This window comes from Cetorhinus maximus, chromosome 13, assembly GCF_964194155.1.
Source record: "Cetorhinus maximus chromosome 13, sCetMax3.hap1.1, whole genome shotgun sequence".
In the NCBI taxonomy this organism is placed as follows: Eukaryota; Metazoa; Chordata; class Chondrichthyes; order Lamniformes; family Cetorhinidae; genus Cetorhinus; species Cetorhinus maximus.
In genome coordinates, this window is record NC_135891.1 from 73453958 (window position 1) to 73471532 (window position 17575).

A 17575-nucleotide genomic window follows, 5' to 3' on the forward strand; every position below is an offset into this window, starting at 1 on the left:
TTATCGTACTCGTGACCTCTGATGTCATTTTCTGTGAATAAAGGGTTTTGGCAGTAGCCATTTAACACCATCTGGAACACCCTTCTGGCTGCTTCTTAACAATGGTCTCTGCAACGTCGATGCGCTATTTTCCTCAACGGGCAGATTAACTAAGGAGCTGAATTACAAAATGAAAATGCTTTTCAAATACTGGTCAACTTTTTCTTCCACACAGTGAGGCATTGAAACAGTTAATCCTTTTGGAGCTTAATCATTCGGAGAACTGGAAAAGCTGGGAGCTGCCACTTCCTGGTCTGACTCACAGCACCTGAACAGAGCTCCAGCAGCACGGTACAGGTGAATACATAGACTGGAATTAATTCACTGACACGAAAAGCATCGGGACAGGTTGCAGAGTGTTCTTGAAACTCAGTGGATGGAGTAACAGCTAGCAGACTTTCAAGGAGAGCAGGTTCATCCCTGGGGGCCATAGTGTGGAGGTTAGTGATGTCATTGTGGAAAAGTAACCCGTCATTTGGTAATGTTTTAACAAATTGAAAGTGAATGAATTTAATACTTGTATTTAAGCAAGGGGGACACGTCTGACTGTGGTGGCGAGAGGTCCATCAGGTAGCATCAAAGACACGTTAACACGATCGAAACTATCTTACAGAACACTAACACTATAACTGCCAGAGTGGATCTAGAGAGAACTTGATTGGTTGAAACTCCAAATAAACAATCTATTTTGATTTTCAAGAAGTTATTGGAAGATTCCACATGAAAATCTCCTCATTAAATGAAACCTTATGGAGATGTAGGCGATAGGCAAAACAAAACTGCCTGGAGAGAAAGGTCTTGTGAAAGGTGTAGGTTGTGGAGCACTCTCTGGGCTGGTGTGAGGGGTGTATTTTTTAAAAATTCTTTCACAGGATGTGGATGTCACTGGCTAGGCCACCTAGTTATTGTCCATCTCTAGTTGCCCTTGAGAAGGCGGGGTGGTGCCTTCTTGAACTGCTGCATTCATGTGGTGTAGGTACACCCACAGTGCTGTTAGGGAGGGAGTTCTAGGATTTTGACCCAGTGTCAGTGAAGGAACAGTGATCATGGGTCTGTTGCCCCTGTCCTTCTGGAGGTCATGGGTTTGGAAGGTGCTGTTGAAGGAGCCTTGGTTAGCTGCTTCATGTGCACATTGTAGATGATACACATGGCTGCCACTGTGTGTCGGTGGTGGAGGGAGTGAATGTTTAAAGTGGTGGATGAATCAATTGGGCTGCTTTGTCCTGGGTGGTATTGAGTTTTGATGGAGCCACACTCATCCAGGCAAGTGGGGAGTATTCCATTATACTCCTGACTTGTGCCTTGTAGATGGTGGGCATGCTTTGGGGGGAGAAGGTGAGTTACTTGATACGGAAGTCCCAGCTCCTGACCTGCTCTTATACCCATGTTATTTATATGGCTGGTCCAGTTCAGTTTCTGGTCAATTGTAATCTCCAGGATGTTGATAGTGGGGGATTCAGCAATGTAACGCCAGCCCCACTTCTGACCTTATGACGGAAGGTCATAGATCAAACAGCTTAAGGTGGTTAGGCCGAGGACACTACCCTGAGGAACTCCTGCAGTGATGTCCTGGAACTGAGATGATTGACCTCCAACAACCACAACCATCTTCCTTTGTGTTAGGTATGACTCCAAACACTGGAGAGTTTTCCCCCTGATTCCCATTGCAGTTTTTCTAGGGCTCCTTGATGCCACACTCGGTTAAGTGCTGCCTTGATGTCAAGGGCAGTCATTCTCATCTCAAATCAACTCTTTTGTCCATGTTTGGAACAAGGTTGTAATCAGGTCAGGAGCTGAGTGGCCCTGGCAGAGCCAAGACCGACCATTAGTGAGCAGGTCATTTCTGTGCAAGTGTTGTTTGATAGCACTGTTGACAACACTGACCAACATTTTGCTGATGATCGAGAGTGTGCTTAGTTTGGAAGTAGCTGTTTGTCAAACCAGAGTCCATGGTAACAGCATAGCCCCAGCAACCTCCAGCCATTTCCATTGTTTTTGCTGATTCCCTAGTGCATTATTCACTTTGGCCAAGCTGTGTGGTTGGTACCCATCCTTGTGTTGAAGTCTCCCAGAAGGTACAGAACCTTGGACCTGGGAATTCTGCAAATGGCAGCATCAAGTGCCTCATAGAATCAATCTTTGACATCTGGAGTGGAGGTAAGTGTTGGGCATTAATGCACACGAGGTTAGCTGGGCCTATGCTTGTTGACAAGCAAATAGTAAGAAGTCAGTCTGAGTATTCTGTGGGGCTTCAATCAAAGGGAATAGAGTGTTTGTTTTGCTGTTGGATTTTCCCTGCATGAACATATAATGTTCCTCTTTAAGGGATCCACTTTGAGTGAGCTTCATTTCTTGCAGCACCACAGTGTCCACATTGAGTTTTGTAGGTTCTTTGTCGATCAGTTGTCTTGCGTGCATCATCAACCTGTAGAAAGTCGTCAGTAAGACCAGGGCGCATGGTCTTTGCATTCCAGCTTACGAGGCAAAAGACTGGTGGCTTCTTTGTTGAGTTTGTCTCACCTGGTGCATAGTACTTGTCTGTCAAGAGATGACTCTAAGTTTCAAGCGCCCATCGAAGCAAGCAGGCTGCAGCAGGATAGCTCCTGACTGACTGTGGACTGCCCAGCTTGAGGCAGGCAGTAGTTATCCAATGAGATGTTATGATCTCTCCTATCTTCAGAAGTAACCCCAGCTGTTCTTGCTCCACGCCAATAGAGTGAGAGCTCATAACCAGTAACTGTTTATTCAAGGTGTCCTGGAGACATCTGAAATCACGCCACTGGCATTAGCTAGATCTCATCACCAGATGTACCGCCCTCAACAGCATCTTCATAACTTGTAGCTATCACAGTGCTCACTGTGATACTGACCATCCCCTGGTGTGTAACAAGATCAGGCTTCAGCCAAGGAAACTATACCACTCCAAGAAGAAAGGTCATCCTTGAAAAGAAGCTGGGAGTTTCTCAATATCCGCTATCAGGCTCTTACAGGCAACAACGCCCAAGGGCAGGGGATGGTGTCAAAGTGGGATCATCTGTGCAACACCATCTATAACCATCACTCACTGCATATGGGAAAAGAGATCAAAGCAATGCGCTGCCATTCAGTTAGGGACCAGTAACTTTTTGTTTAACATAGACAAAGTTTGAATTTCTTGTTACCCACCGGGAGAATAAACCACAAGATTCCACAGCTTGAAACAAACAAAACAAACATTAATATACAAAAGTCAGAAAAGTAAAACAATTTGCAAAAACAGAAAATGCTGGAAAAACTCAGCAGGTTTGACAGCATCTGTGGAGAGAAAAAAACAAAGTTAATGTTTCGAGTCCGTATGACCCTTCCTCAGAGCTGAAGAGAAGTGGAAATGTGCTGAAATTTATACTGTTTAAGGGGGTTGGGGCAGGTGGAGTTGGATAGAAGGCCAGCGATAGGTGGGGACAAAGGAGGGATTGACAAAGATGTCACGAACTAAGGGACGAAGGGATTGTTAATGGTAGTGGTTAGTGTTAATGGTAGTGGTTAGTGCTAAAAAAAGGTGCTAATAGTGGCATAAAGATAAGAAAGAATGTGATTATAGCAGAACAAGGGCAGCATTGTGTGAAAGAATAATGTGGAACAAGTAACAGATGGCCCTGTGGGGATGGGATGGGGGGAGGGGGTGGTGGGGAAGCAAATGGGATAAAAAAGGGGATAAAACTACGGATAAATTAATAAAAATAAAATAAGTGGATCAAAAATAAAACTGAATGTAGAAGAAAAAAGATATAAAAAAGGGGGCAAGAATGGAGGAGAGAGTTCATGATCTGAAGTTGAACTCAATGTTAAGTCTGGAAGGCTGTAAAGTGCCTAATCGGAAGATGGGGTGCTGTTCCTCCAGTTTGCATTGAGCTTCATTGGAACAATGCAGCAGGCCAAGGATGGACGTGTGGGCATGAGAGCAGGGTGGTGTGTTGAAATGGCAAGCGACAGGGAGGTCTGGGTCATGCTTGTGAACAGATCGGAGGTGTTCTGCAAAGTGGCCACCCAGTCTGCGTTTGGTCTCCCCAAAGTAGAGGAGACCACTTTGGGAGTAACGAATGCAGTAGACCAAATTAAAGGAGGTACAAGTGAAGCGCTGCTTCATCTGAAAGGAGTGTTTGGGCCCTTGGGATGGTGAGGAGGGAGGAGGTAAAGGGGCAGGTGTTGCACCTTCTACGGTTGCATGGGAAGGTGCCATGGGAAGGGGGTGGGGTGTAGGGGGTGATGGAGGAGTGGACCAGGGTATCCCGGAGGGAACGGTCCCTACGGAATGCCGATGGGGGGGGTGGCATCATGCTGGAGTTGGTGGAAATGGCGGAGAATGATCCTTTGAATGCAGACACTGGTGGGGTGAAAAGTGAGGACAAGGGGGACCCTGTCATGGTTCTGGGAGGGAGGGATAGGTGTGAGGGCAGAAGCACGGGGGATGGGTCGGTCATGGTTGAGGGCCCTGTCAACCACAGTGGGTGGGAAACCTCGATTAAGGAAGAAGGAAGACATGTCAGAAGTGCCGTTTTGGAAAGTGGCATCATCGGAACAGATGCAAAGGAACTGAGAGAATGGGATGGAGTCCTTACAGGAAGCAGGGTGTGAGGAGCTGTAGTTGAGGTAGCTGTGGGAGTCAGTGGGCTTGTAATGAATCTAGGTGGACAGTCTTATCTCCAGAAATGGAGACAGAGAGGTCAAGGAAGGGAAGGGAAGTGTTGGAGTTGGACCATGTGATGGTGATAGAGGAGTGGAAATTGGAAGCAAAATTGATAAATTTTTCCAGGTCCAGACGAGAGCATGAAGCGGCACCGAAACAGTCATCAATGTAATGAGAAAGGTGTTGTGGGAGGGGGCCTTGGTAGGACTGGAACTAGGAATGTTGCACATACCCCAATAAGAGACAGGGATAACTAAGACCCATGTCGGTACCCATAGCCACATCTTTTATTTGGAGGAAGTGAGACAAGTTTAAGGAGAAATTGTTCAGTGAAAGAACAAGTTCAGCCAGACAGAGGAGAGTGATGGTGGATGGGGATTATTCAGGCCTCTGTTCAAGGAAGAAGCGGAGAGCCCTTAGACCATCTTGGTGGGGGATGGAGGTGTAGAGAGATTGGACATCCATGGTGAAGAGCAGGCGGTTAGGGCCAGGGAACTGGAAATTGTTGATATGATGTAGGGCATCAGAGGAATCGCGGATGTAGGTGGGAAGAGACTGGACAAGGGTAGAGAGAACGGAGTCAAGATAGAAAGAAATAAGTGCCATGGAGCAGGAACAGGCTGACATGATCGGTCTGCCGGGACAGTCCTTTTTGTGGATTTTGGGGAGGAGGTAGAAGCGGGCTGTCCGAGGTTGGGACACCATGAGGCTGGAAACTGTGGAGGGAAGATCTCCAGAGGAGATGAGGTCAGTGATAGTCTTGGAAACAATGGCCTGATGTTTAGTGGTGGGGTCATGGTCCAGGGGGAGGTAGGAAGAAGTGTCTGAGAGTTGGCACTCAGCCTCTGTGGGGTACAGGTCTGTCTGCCCCTCTCACCCGCTCTAACCTGTCTCCTTCTGAACTTGCTGCACTCCGTTCCTTTAGGTCCAACCCTGACTTTGTCATCAAACCTGCCGACAAGGGTGGTACTGTTGTTGTCTGGCGTACCTCCTCCCCAAAATCCACAAGCAGGACTATTCTGGTAGACTGACCATGTCAGCCTGTTCCTGCCCCACGGAACTCATTTCTTCTTTCTCTCTCCCCTCATCCAGTTTCTTCCCACCTACATCCGCGATTCTTCTGATGCCCTACATCATACCAACAATTTCCAGTTCCCTGGCCTCTTCACCATGGATGCCCAATCCCTCTACACCTCCATCCCCCACCAGGATGGTCTGAGGGCTCTCTGCTTCTTCCTTGAGCAGAGACCTGAACAATCCCCATCCACCACTACTCTCCTCCGTCTGGCTGAACTTGTTCTCTTACTGAACAATTTCTCCTTAAACTTGTCTCACTTCCTCCAAATAGGCTATGTGTGGCTATGGGTACCCGCATGGGCCCCAGTTATGCCTGTCTCTTTATGGGGTATGTGGAACATTCCTTGTTCCAGTCCTACTCAGGCCTCCTCCCACAACACTTTTCTCGTTACAGCAATGACTGTTTCAGTGCCGCTTCATGCGCTCGTCTGGACCTGGAGAAATTTATTAATTTTGCTTTCAATTTCCACCCCTCTGTCACCTTCACATGGTCCACCTCCAACACTTCCCTTCCCTTCCTTGACCTCTCTGTCTCAATTTCTGGTGATAGACTGTCCACTAATATTCATTACAAGCCTACTGACTCCCACAGCTAACTCGACTACAGATCCTCACACTGCTTCCTGTAAGGATTCCGTCCTATTCTCTCAGTTCCTTTGCATCTGTTCCGATTATGCCACTTTCCAAAACGGCGCTTCTGATATGTCTCCCTTCTTCCTTAACCAAGGTTCCCCATCCATGGTGGTTGACAGGGCCCTCAGCCGTGTCCGAGCCATTTCCCGCAACTCTGTCCTCATACCTATCCCTCCTTCCCAGAACCATGATAGGGTCCCCCTTGTCCTCACTTTTCACCCCACCAGCCTCCACATTCAAAGCATCATCCGCCATTTCCACCAACTCCAGCAAGATGCCACCACCTTCCCCTCACCCCCCCTGTCAGCATTCCATAGGGATTGTTCCCTCCAGGACACCCTGGTCCACTCCTCCATCACCCCCAATGCCCCACCCTCTTCCTACGGCACCTTCCCATGCAACCACAGAAGGTGCAACACCTGCCCCTTTACCTCCTCCCTCCTCACCGTCCAAGGGCCTAAACATTCCTTTCAGGTGAAGCAGCACTTCACTTGTACCTCCTTCAATTTAGTCTACTGCATTCACTGCTCCCAATGTGGTCTCCTCTACATCAGGGAGTCCAAACGCAGACTGGGTGACCGCTTTGCGGAACACCTCCGATCTGTTCGGAAGCATGACCCAGAGCTCCCTGTCACTTGCCATTTCAACACATCATCCTACTCTCCACATGTCCGTCCTTGGCCTGCTGCAATGTTCCAGTGAAGCCCAATGCAAACTGGAGGAACAGCACCTCATCTTCCGATTAGGCACTTTACAGCCTTCCGGACTTAACATTGAGTTCAACAACTTCAGATCATGAACTCTCTCCTCCATCCTCACCCCTTTTTTATATCTTTTTTCTTCTACATTCATTTTTATTTTTGATTCTTTTTACTCATTTATCTGTAGTTTAATCCCCTTTTTTAAATTCCATTTTCTATCCCTTTTACCACATGCACTTTAAATGGTAGATATGGCCAAGACAGATCCCATGGATTTCTCAGTAATCCACCCAGATATCAGTGACCACTGTGAGTCACAAAATCTTTTTAAAACTTATCTTCCTCATGATTGATTTTCAACTCTTCACTTTTGAAGACCCAGCTACTGAATACTCTTTAAAGTCACTCCAACATGGACTGCCTGAATGACTCTCATCTCCCGATGCTTCAATCTCCTCTCCTGAGACTGCGTTCCATGGGATTCACAAACCAGCACAATTCCAGCTCTTTCACAAACTGCTAGCTTCACTAAGCTGGCACTGCCCCTGGGATTCTTCGAACTCCTGTCTCCCAGCCTCACTGAGCTATCAATGGTTCCCAGGGTTCCTCTGAGCCCTAACTGCCTGGCATGGAACCAGTGACCTCCTGCCACCTTTTCAGCTCCCCAGGATGTCTCTGAGCCCTAACTGCACTGAACAGCTCTCAAGGCATCTCCCTGAGCTGCAAACCACATAACCAAACTTCAACCCTCAGCCGAATGGCTCCTAGGACTTTTATCAGCCTGAACTGCCAGGAATCTGCTAACAGCAGCACTTTTTCAGTATGAAACCTCTTCCCTGCTACAGAATACTCTCTCCCAACAAACACACAAATAAATTGAAACCAGAGAATCTTCTTAAGCTCCACCCATCTCCATGACGGTGTAGCCTTTCAGGGTTCACTGAATGCTTTTAAACTAATTTAGCTCTAATCCCAAGAGACAACATCTCTCTGGACTGCACTTCTTTGAAAGCAGTGTGGACATGATGTCTCCAGCTTTCCAGCTAATTAAGCCCACCTACTATTTTATGGCTCTTACCTTTCTAGCTGTTAATCCCATAAGTCAACATGGCTCCAACCTTTTTAAGTGTAATAGACTCCAAGCAGCTTTAGTTGCATTTATCCTATTCTCTACAGTTAATCTTTAATCCTCCCAGAGCTAAGCATTACCTCTAAAATATTAACATGAACATGATAATTTCATATATTAATATGAAACATGAACTAGATATTTGTCACACATCCTGACTAATTTGAGACGTATTGGACTGAAATGGGACCAGTTACTGAAATCAAGTGGAGAGCTCTCGTGAACTACAAACAGGCCCACAGCAAACAAAATGGAGATGTTCTCCGATCTGCCAAAATCAAGTCTCAGCAGCCTGCTCAGCAACATGCCAATCAGTTCTGGCTGAAACTCTGCAACAGCATTTGATCTGCTGCCGGATCCAGGGGTGCTGGGTTGTAAATAGAAATAAATATGCATGATATAAATATGCAATGGCCAGATAAGTGGCAGATGGAATTTAACCCTGAAAAGTGTGAGGTAATATATTTTGGAAGGAGTAATTTGACAAGGAAGTGTTCAATGAACGGTATGACACTAAGAAGTTCTGAGGAACAAAGAGACCTTGGAGTGTGTGCCCATAGATCTCTGAAGGCGGAGGGGCATGTTAGTGGGGTGGTGAAAAAGGCATATGGGACACTTGCCTTTAATAATTGAGGCATAGATTACAAAAGTAGGGAGGTCAGGTTGGAGTTGTATAGAACCTTGGTGAGGCCATAGCTGGAGTACTGTGTGCAGTTCTGGTTGTCACATTATAGGAAGGATGTGATTGCACTGGAGGGGGTGCAGAGGAGATTCACCAGGTTGTTGCCTGGGATGAAACATTTAAGTTATGAAGAGAGGTTTGATAGACTTGGATTGTTTTCGTTGGAGCAGAGAAGACTGAGGGGCGACCTGATCGAGGTGTACAAGATTATTAGGGGCATGGACAGGGAGCAGCTGTTCCCCTTAGTTGAAGGGTCAGTCACAAGGGGACGTAAGTTCAAGGTGAGTGGCAGGAGGTTTAGGGGGGATGTGAGGAAAAACTTTTTTACCCAGAGGGTGATGAAGATCTGGAATGCAGTGCGTGGGAAGGTGGTGGAGGCGGGTTGCCTCACCTCCTTTAACAAATACCTGGATGAGCACTTGGCACATCATAACATTCAAGGCTATGGGTCAAGTTCTGGTAAATGGGATTAGGTAGGTAGGTCGGTTGTATCTCTCGTGTCGGTGCAGACTCGATGGGCCGAAGGGCCCCTTCTGCACTCTGTGATTCTGCGATCTGATAGACATTACAAAGACATGGCTGCAGGATGTTAAAGACTGAAACCTGAATATTCAAGGGTATATGACATTTAGGAAGGACAGGTAATTTTAATATACATATAGATTGTCAATCTGATTCGTCCAAAAGTAGCCCAGATGATGAGTTCATCATGTGTTTTTGGGACAGGTCCTTAAGGCAGCATGTTCTAGCCCCAGCCAGAGAGCAGGCTATACTAGATCTGATAATGTGCAATGAGACAGGATTGATAAATGACCGCATAGTGAAGGCATCCCTAAGTAGCAATGATCGTAAAATGATTGAATTTCACATTCAGTTTGAGGGAGAGAGGAGTGGATCTATGACTATTGAATCAAGGCAATTATGATGGCATGAAGGCAGAGCTGGCTAAAGTAAACTGGGAAATTAGGTTAAGGGATAGGTTAGTAGAGATGCAGTGGCAGACATTTAAGGAGATATTTAGAATACTCAGAAAAGACCGATTCTAAGGGGAGGAGCCATTTATGGCTAACTAAGGAAGTTAAAGATAGTATCAAATTGATAGAAAAAGCATATAATTCCACAAAGATGCGTGGCTGATCAGACGATTGACAGAATATAAAGAACAGCAAAGAATGACTAAAAGATGAATAAGGAGGGAGAAATTAGAGTATGAGAGAAAGCCAGCTAGAAATATAAAAAACAATAAGAATTTGTACAGGTATTTAAAAAGGAAAAAAGTTAACAAGGTGAGCATTGATTCCCTAGAGAGTAAGTCTGGGGAATTAATAATGGAAAATAAGGAAATGGAAGATGAATTGAACAGGTAATTTTGTGCCTGTCTTCATTATAACATCCCAGAAGTAATCATGAATCAGGAGGTGAAAGGGAGGGAGGAACTTAAAACAATTACAATCACCAGGGAAAGGGTACTGAGAAAATTATTAGGGCTAAAAAGCTGACAGGTCCCCAGGTCCGGATGGACTTCATCCTAGGATCTTAAAAGAAGTGACTGCTGAGATAGTAGGTGTATTGGTTTTAATTTCCCAAAATTCCCTAAATTCTGGGAAGATCCCATCAGATTGGAAAATAGTGAATATAACTCCTCCATTCAAGAAAGCAGGGAGAGAGAAAGTAGGAAACTACATACCAGTTAGCTTCACGTCTGTCATAGGGAAATTGCTGGAATCTATTATTAAGGAGATTATAGCAGGGCACTTAGAAAAGCTTAATGCAATCAGGCCCAGTCAAGATGGTTTTGTGAAGGGGAAACCATGTTTGACTAACTTATTGGAACTCTTTGAGGAAGTAGCAAGCAAATGGATAACAGAAGGCAAAATAAGAGCTTGTAGTGTAGGGGGTAACCTATCAGCCTGGATAGCGGATGAGTTAGTTAACAAGAAACAGAATAGCCAAAAATGGGCCATTTTTGGGATGGAAAAATGTGTCGAGTGCCACAGGGTGCTGGAGCCTCAACTATTTACAACTTATATCAATGACTTAGTTGAATGGACTGAATGTATCATTGCTAAATTTGCTCATGACACAGACACAGGTAGGAAAGTAAGTTGTGAAGAGCACATAGCAGCCTGCAAAGGGACATGGATAAGTTGAGTGGGCAAAAATTTGGCAGATGGAGTATAGTGTGGGAAAATGTGAACTTGTCTACTTTGGCAGGAAGAATAGAAAAGCAGAATATTATTTAATTGGCGAGAGATTACAGAACTCCAAGATACAGAGGGACTTGGGTGTCCTGGTACATGAATCACAAAAGGTTAGTAAACAGGTACAGCAAGTGATTAGGAGGGCAAATGGAATGTTGTTTATTGCAATGGGAAATGGAATATAAAAGTAGGGAAGTTTTACTACAGTTGTATAAGGTGAGACCACATCTGGAGTACTGTGTATAATTTTGGTCTCCTTATTTAAGAGGGGATATAAACGTTCGAAGCAGTTCAGAGAAGGTTCACTTGGCTGATACCTGGGATTGGAGGTTTATTTTTGAGGAAAGGTTGGACAGGCTGGCCTATGCCCATTGGAGTTTAGAAGAATGAGATGTGATCCTATTGAAACATAAGATGCTGAGGGGACTTGACAGGGTGGATAGTGAAAGGATGTTTCCCTTTGTGGGAGAGACTAGAACTAGGGGACACACTTTAGAAATAAGGGGCCTTCCATTTAAGATGGAGATGAGGTGAATTTTTTTCTGAGGGTTATGAGTCTTTGGAACTCTCTTTCCCAGACAGTGGCAGAGGCAAGATCAATGAATATTTTTAAGGTTGATGTAAATAGGTTTTTATCGGGGTAGGTAGAATGTGAAGATGAGGCCAGAATCAGATCAGCTATGATCTTACTGAATGGCAGAGCAAGCTCAAGGGGCCTAATGGCCTACTCCTCCTAATTCACATGTATTAGGAATCAAGAAAGCAACAGGGCCAGCAGCCAACCACATCAGCCCCCTTGAAGACAAAGACAGGGACGATCATCATAGAACCTAGCAAGCTGATTGAAGATAGGTGGAGCACTCTCGAACACCTATGCACCAGAGAACATTGTCACTGAAGAAGCTCTCAGTGCCACTCCAGGCTATCTGGAGGAACTGGACAGTTAGCCCACCATAGTAGAGCTCAACAAGGCCATTGACCGTCTTGCCAGTAGTAAAGGCCCAGGAAACGATGACATTCCACCTGAAATCATCAGAAGTGGAAAACTGGCACTGCTGCAGCATCTGCATGAACTTTTGTGTCTCTGCTGGAAGGAAAGATTTATACCTCAAGACATACATGATGTAAAAATAGTCACCTGTACAAAAACAAAGGGGATTGCAATGACTGCAACAATTCCTGAGGCATCTCCTCCTGTTGCTCTGACCAGATTGCAGACTCTGGCATCACACATCTACCCTGAGTCACAGTGCAGCTTCAGAACTGGCAGGTTATGATTTTCTCAATTTAACGGTTGCAGAAGAATTGCTGCGAACAGCGCAGCCACTCTACATTGTCTTCGTAGACCTCCAAGGCCGTTAACCTTCAAACTGTAATGGAGGGTGCTGAGAACACACAGCACTGTGTGTTTTTGGTGAGTTTGCTGTTGGTCCACACTCGCCATGGTAGCTACGGCTTTGACTCTTCAAACTGCTGTGTAAAACAGGCTGCCTGCCTAGACTCCTGGGCATCATTTCTTTTTGCCATGAGAATGTGCACAGATTTGTTAGTTACAATGGAGCATCACCAGAGGCTTTGACGATCAGCAGTGGGGTAAAGCAGGGTTGTCTCCTGGCATATTTTTCTCCATGCTGCTATTCAGCTGCTCAAATGAGGGAGTCTACCTGCATGTCAGAGCCGATGGCAAGCTGTTCAACTCAGCAAGACTTTGTACCAAGACCATAGTAATATCCTGGTTTGTGAGTTTCTGTTTGCCGATGACACCGCGCTGGCATCTCATACTAAAGTTTACTTGCAACAACATGTAGATCTCTTCTCCTGGCCATGCAAGGAGTTTGGACTGACAATCAGCGCCAAGAAGATTAAAGTTCTGGGCCAGGATGTAGTAGAGAATCCACGTTCTATCAACATTGACAACGTCACTCTGGAGGTTGTCGATACCTTCACGTATCTTGATCAACAATTATCAGCAACCTGTCCCTTGATGCTGAAATCAGTACCAGGACTGCCAAAGCCGTAGCTACCATGGCAAGTGTGGACCAACAGTAAACTCACCGAAAACACACAGTGCTGTGTGTTCTCAGCACCCTCCATTACAATAGCGAGGCAGTCAACAGCACCTAGAAGAGCGGGTGAAAAGGAATCAGTTGTTTTTTATCTACTTTTTCTTTACTCTTTGGTGCAGTGGAAGGAGCTGGTTGATGAGTAATTAGTAAGCCAGTTAGAAATTAAGAAACATATAACTCTTAGTTGAAGGTGGTACTAGCATTTACTAAGTGCAGTCAATTGTAGTATACATAGGAATAATCCTAACTTAATTAAGAAAGTAATTAAATTAACCAAATAACATAAGTAACAATGGCAGGACAGGTGTTGTGTTGCAGCTGTGGAATGTGGGAGCTCCTGGACGCCAACGCAATCCAGGACAAGCAGACAGTGTAAGCAGCTGGAGGAATTCTGATGAAGATTATTGATCTGGAAGCCGAACTGCATTCACTGTGCAACATCAGGAAGGGGATAAATACATGGATGCTTTGTACCAGAAGACGGTCACAACTCTTAGAATAGGGTCATCTGTTTTGGTCAGTATTGAGGGACAGGAGGGTGTGACTATGAGTGAGGCAGGTAGAGGGATCGAGCAGACAGAAGTGGAGGAGCCTCAGACTTTGCAATTGTTAAATAGGTTTGAGGTGCTCACAACCTATGTGGATGAAAGCGGGGTCTGCAGGGTGGAAGAGCAAACTGTCCATCGCGCAATGGTGCAGGAAGCCGTTCAAGTGGGGGCAGCAAAAAGAAATGTAGTGATAGTAGGGAACTGTATATTCAGGAGGATTGATACTGTTCTCTGCAGCCAACAGCGAGAATCAAGCAGGCTGTGTTGTCTGCCTGGTGCCATGGTTCGGGATATCAGCTCAGGACTGGAGAGGAACTTGCAGTTGGAAGGAAAGGATCCAGTAATCATGGACCCTGTAGGTCCCAACGACATAGGTACAACTAGAAAAGAGGTTCTGTATAACCTGTATGAGAAGCTAGGCACGAAATTAAAAAGCAGAACCTCAAAGGTAATAATCTCTGGATTATTACCTGAGCCACGTGCAAATTAGAATAGAGTTAATAAGATTACAGAGATGGATGCATGGCTCAAATACTGGTGTGGGAGAAGCGGGTTCTGGTTCATGGGGCACTAGCACCAATATTGAGGAATGTGGGGGCTGCACTGTTGGGACAGTCTGCACCTGGACCATGCTCTAGTGAACCATGCACCTAGGGAAGTAGAGGGGTTTTTAAATTAAATAGTGGGGGCAAAGCATCAAATTTGGGAGGGTGTGGTAAACCAATGAGTAGAGTCAAGGCAAGAGGGAAAGATACTGATATGGGAGATGATAAACAGACCATGACAGGAAGGGATAGACAGTACAAATCTGAGTAAATCGTCAGTTAAGGCTAGAGGTTACAAAAGTAATAAAGGGACAAAACTAAAGCTCTGTATCTGAATGCACATGGCATTTCAAACAAAACAAATGAACTGTTAAATCAAATAGAAACAAATAAATAAATACAATCTGATAGTCATTACAGAGACATGGCTGCAGGACGACATACTTTGGGATCTGAATATTGAAAGGTACATGACATTTAGGAAGGAGAGGAAGCTAGGAAAAGGTGGAGGGGTGGCTCTGTTAATTAGTGATGGTATTAGCACAATAGAGAGGGAAGACCTAGATTCAGGAAATCAGGAGGTAGAAGCAGTTTGAGTAAAAATGAAAAACGATAGAGGCAAGTAGTCACTTGAGGGAGTGGTGTAGAGGCCCCCTAACAGTAACCACACTATAGGATAGGATATAAAGGAAGAACTAATGGGAGCTTGTCAGAAAAGTACAGCAATAATCATGAGGGATTTTAATCTACATATAAACTGGAAAAATCAAATGGGAAAAGCTAGCCCAGATGAATTCATAGAATGTGTTCAGAATAGTTGCTTAGAACAGCTCGTTCTGGTGCCAACCAGAGAGCAGGCTATACTAGACCTGGTATTGTGCAATGAGATAGGATTAATTAATGACCTCATAGTGAAAGCGCTTCAAGGTAGCAGCGATCATAATATGATTTATTTTACATTCTGAGAAAGAGAACAGTGGGTCCAAGACTAGTATTTTAAACTTAAAATAAGGGCAATTATGAGGCATAAAGCTGAACTGGCAAATGAGGTTAAGGGATAGGTCAATAGAGATGCAGTGGCAAACATTTCTGAAATATATCAGAATACACAGAATAGATACATTCCAACATGAAGTAAAAAGTCCAAGGGGAGGACCCACCATCCGGGGTTAACTAAAAATGCTAAAGATAGTATCAAACCTAAAGGAAAAGCATAATTGTGCAAAGATGGGTGGCAGGTCAGAAGATTGGACAGAATATAAAAAACAGCAAAGAATGCTAAACGATTAATAAGAACGGAAGGGTTAAAGTATGAGCGATAACTAGCTAGAAATATAAAAACAGATGAGCTGTAACCTCTGAGCTCCCCAGCATCCGATTTGGGGGGTACCCCAAAGATGTGTTGTGGAACCCCTCTTGGAAGTCCCCAGGTAAGGATTTGCACAGTAATTGCCCAGAAGTACAAACTTCCTCTGGACAATTGTACTGCACTGGGAACCATCTGAAAATGTGGTTTAAATCACAAGCTTTAGATGGTTCAGGGTTAGACTAATAGTTACTCAGAAAAAGATGAATTAAAACCTCTTCTAACCTCTGGGTAATTAATTGTAAAGACCCAGACTGATCCCATGTGACTTCCCCCCGCCCCCACAACCCTGACCTCTGACCCCTCAACCCCTCTTTCCACCCCCCCCCCCCCCAAAAAAAATACTTATGCAAGCCAAGAAAAGTGGCTGAACAACTTCCACCTCCATTGCCCCAGATGAATATCGGACATCTTCTGTCAAGGTGCAGTACCGAATATAGAGTAAACCAGTGTGCAGGGATCCCCAGCACATTTATAAACTAACATACAAAATAGGAACAGAAGTAAGCCATTTGACCCCTCGAGCCAGCTCCACCATTCGATAAGATCATGGCTGATCAGTTTGTGTCAGCGGAGACTCTGGCTGGGTCATGTGAGTTGAATGCATGATGGGCAGATCCCCAAAGACATGTTCGATGGTGAGCTCTGCACAAGACCAAAAGTCACTCACATCTGCAATACATGGATTGAGATGGCAGCTGAGACTTCCAGGTTGACTGGAATCAGTGTCAATGCATGGGAAGTCCTTGCCGCTGACCGGAGTGCTTGGAGACAAGCAGTCAGGAAGGACATGGAAAAAACGGAAGACAAAAGAAATGACCAGATAGTGGAAAAGAGAGCTCACCAGAAGGAAAAAACACCAGTCGACCTCGGGCCAACGTTATTCATCTGTGTCAGCTGTGGAAGGGACTGCCACTCACAAATCGACCTCTACAGCCACGACAGATGTTTTCAATCCAGAAGTGACAAACACTCCAGCACAGTCCATCATCTCCCAAGGCAGATGGAGGCCAATAGAGAGTAGGCGGATGGGTAATAATTGCCCAAATTGGATTTGTCTTACTTTTTGTGTACAGGACATACCTGGGCAATTTTTCACATAGCTGGGTAGATGCCAGCGTTGTAGTTGCACTGGAACAGCTTGGTTAGGGGCGTGGCAAGTTCTGGAGCACAAGTCTTCAGTATTATTGCTGGAATATTGTCAGGGCCCATTGCCTTTGCAGTAACCAGTGCCTTCACATGAAGTGAATTGGATTGGTTGAACATTGGCATCTGTGATGCTGAGGGCCTCAAGAGGAGGCTTGGCTTCACTGTCCATAACCTGCATAAAGTTTAAAAGTATCCAAGCTCGTCTAGAATAGGGAAAGCTGAAAAGTATTTCCAGAAAAATTACTATTGAATCTGCAACTGGGAAGAGAGAGTTTCTAAAGCTACTTCACTTAAAGGGCTGCCAAACATTCAGAAATGCATCCTAAATATGAAAAGAATGGATGAGGTAATCTGACGAGGCTGCTGGACAATTAGAAAGGAGTTAGGAAGAAAGTTTTTGTTTGTATTATGTGGTGAAACGGTGAAAGGAACAAATACTGGGAATCTTTACCTGGACAGAGAAACCCCAGTCTCCCGAGCTTCCTCCAGCATACTCAACACTCTAGTCAAACCACACTTTGGGCTGGATTTAACGATGTGTTGGGATCATCCAGTGGCGCTGCTGGGACCACATCCTTTTCCCAGCTGTAACCATCGCTGGAGTCAGAGTTAAAGGTAAGTGGGGAGGGCACTATCAACGAGGCCAGGCTAGCAGGACACAGCAAGAGGGTTGGGGTCTGGGTTGGAGGGAAACGGTGTAGGGGGTTGGCTTTGGGGCTGGGGGAGACCCTTCAATAAGCCAGGGTCTGCATGAAGGAGGTGCACCCCTGCCC

The 17575-nt window shown here is 45.2% G+C and overlaps 1 protein-coding gene across 1 annotated transcript in view; it reads left to right on the forward strand.

The window, feature by feature from the left end:
* The first annotated feature begins 349 nt into the window (after positions 1–349).
* Positions 350–17575, forward strand: part of LOC144689209 (hematopoietic SH2 domain-containing protein-like) — a 105774-nt gene continuing 88548 nt past the window's right edge. The window contains exon 1 of the mRNA XM_078556321.1: positions 350–479. The gene's annotated coding sequence lies outside the window, so the exon portion shown is untranslated. The remainder of the gene's footprint in view (positions 480–17575) is intronic.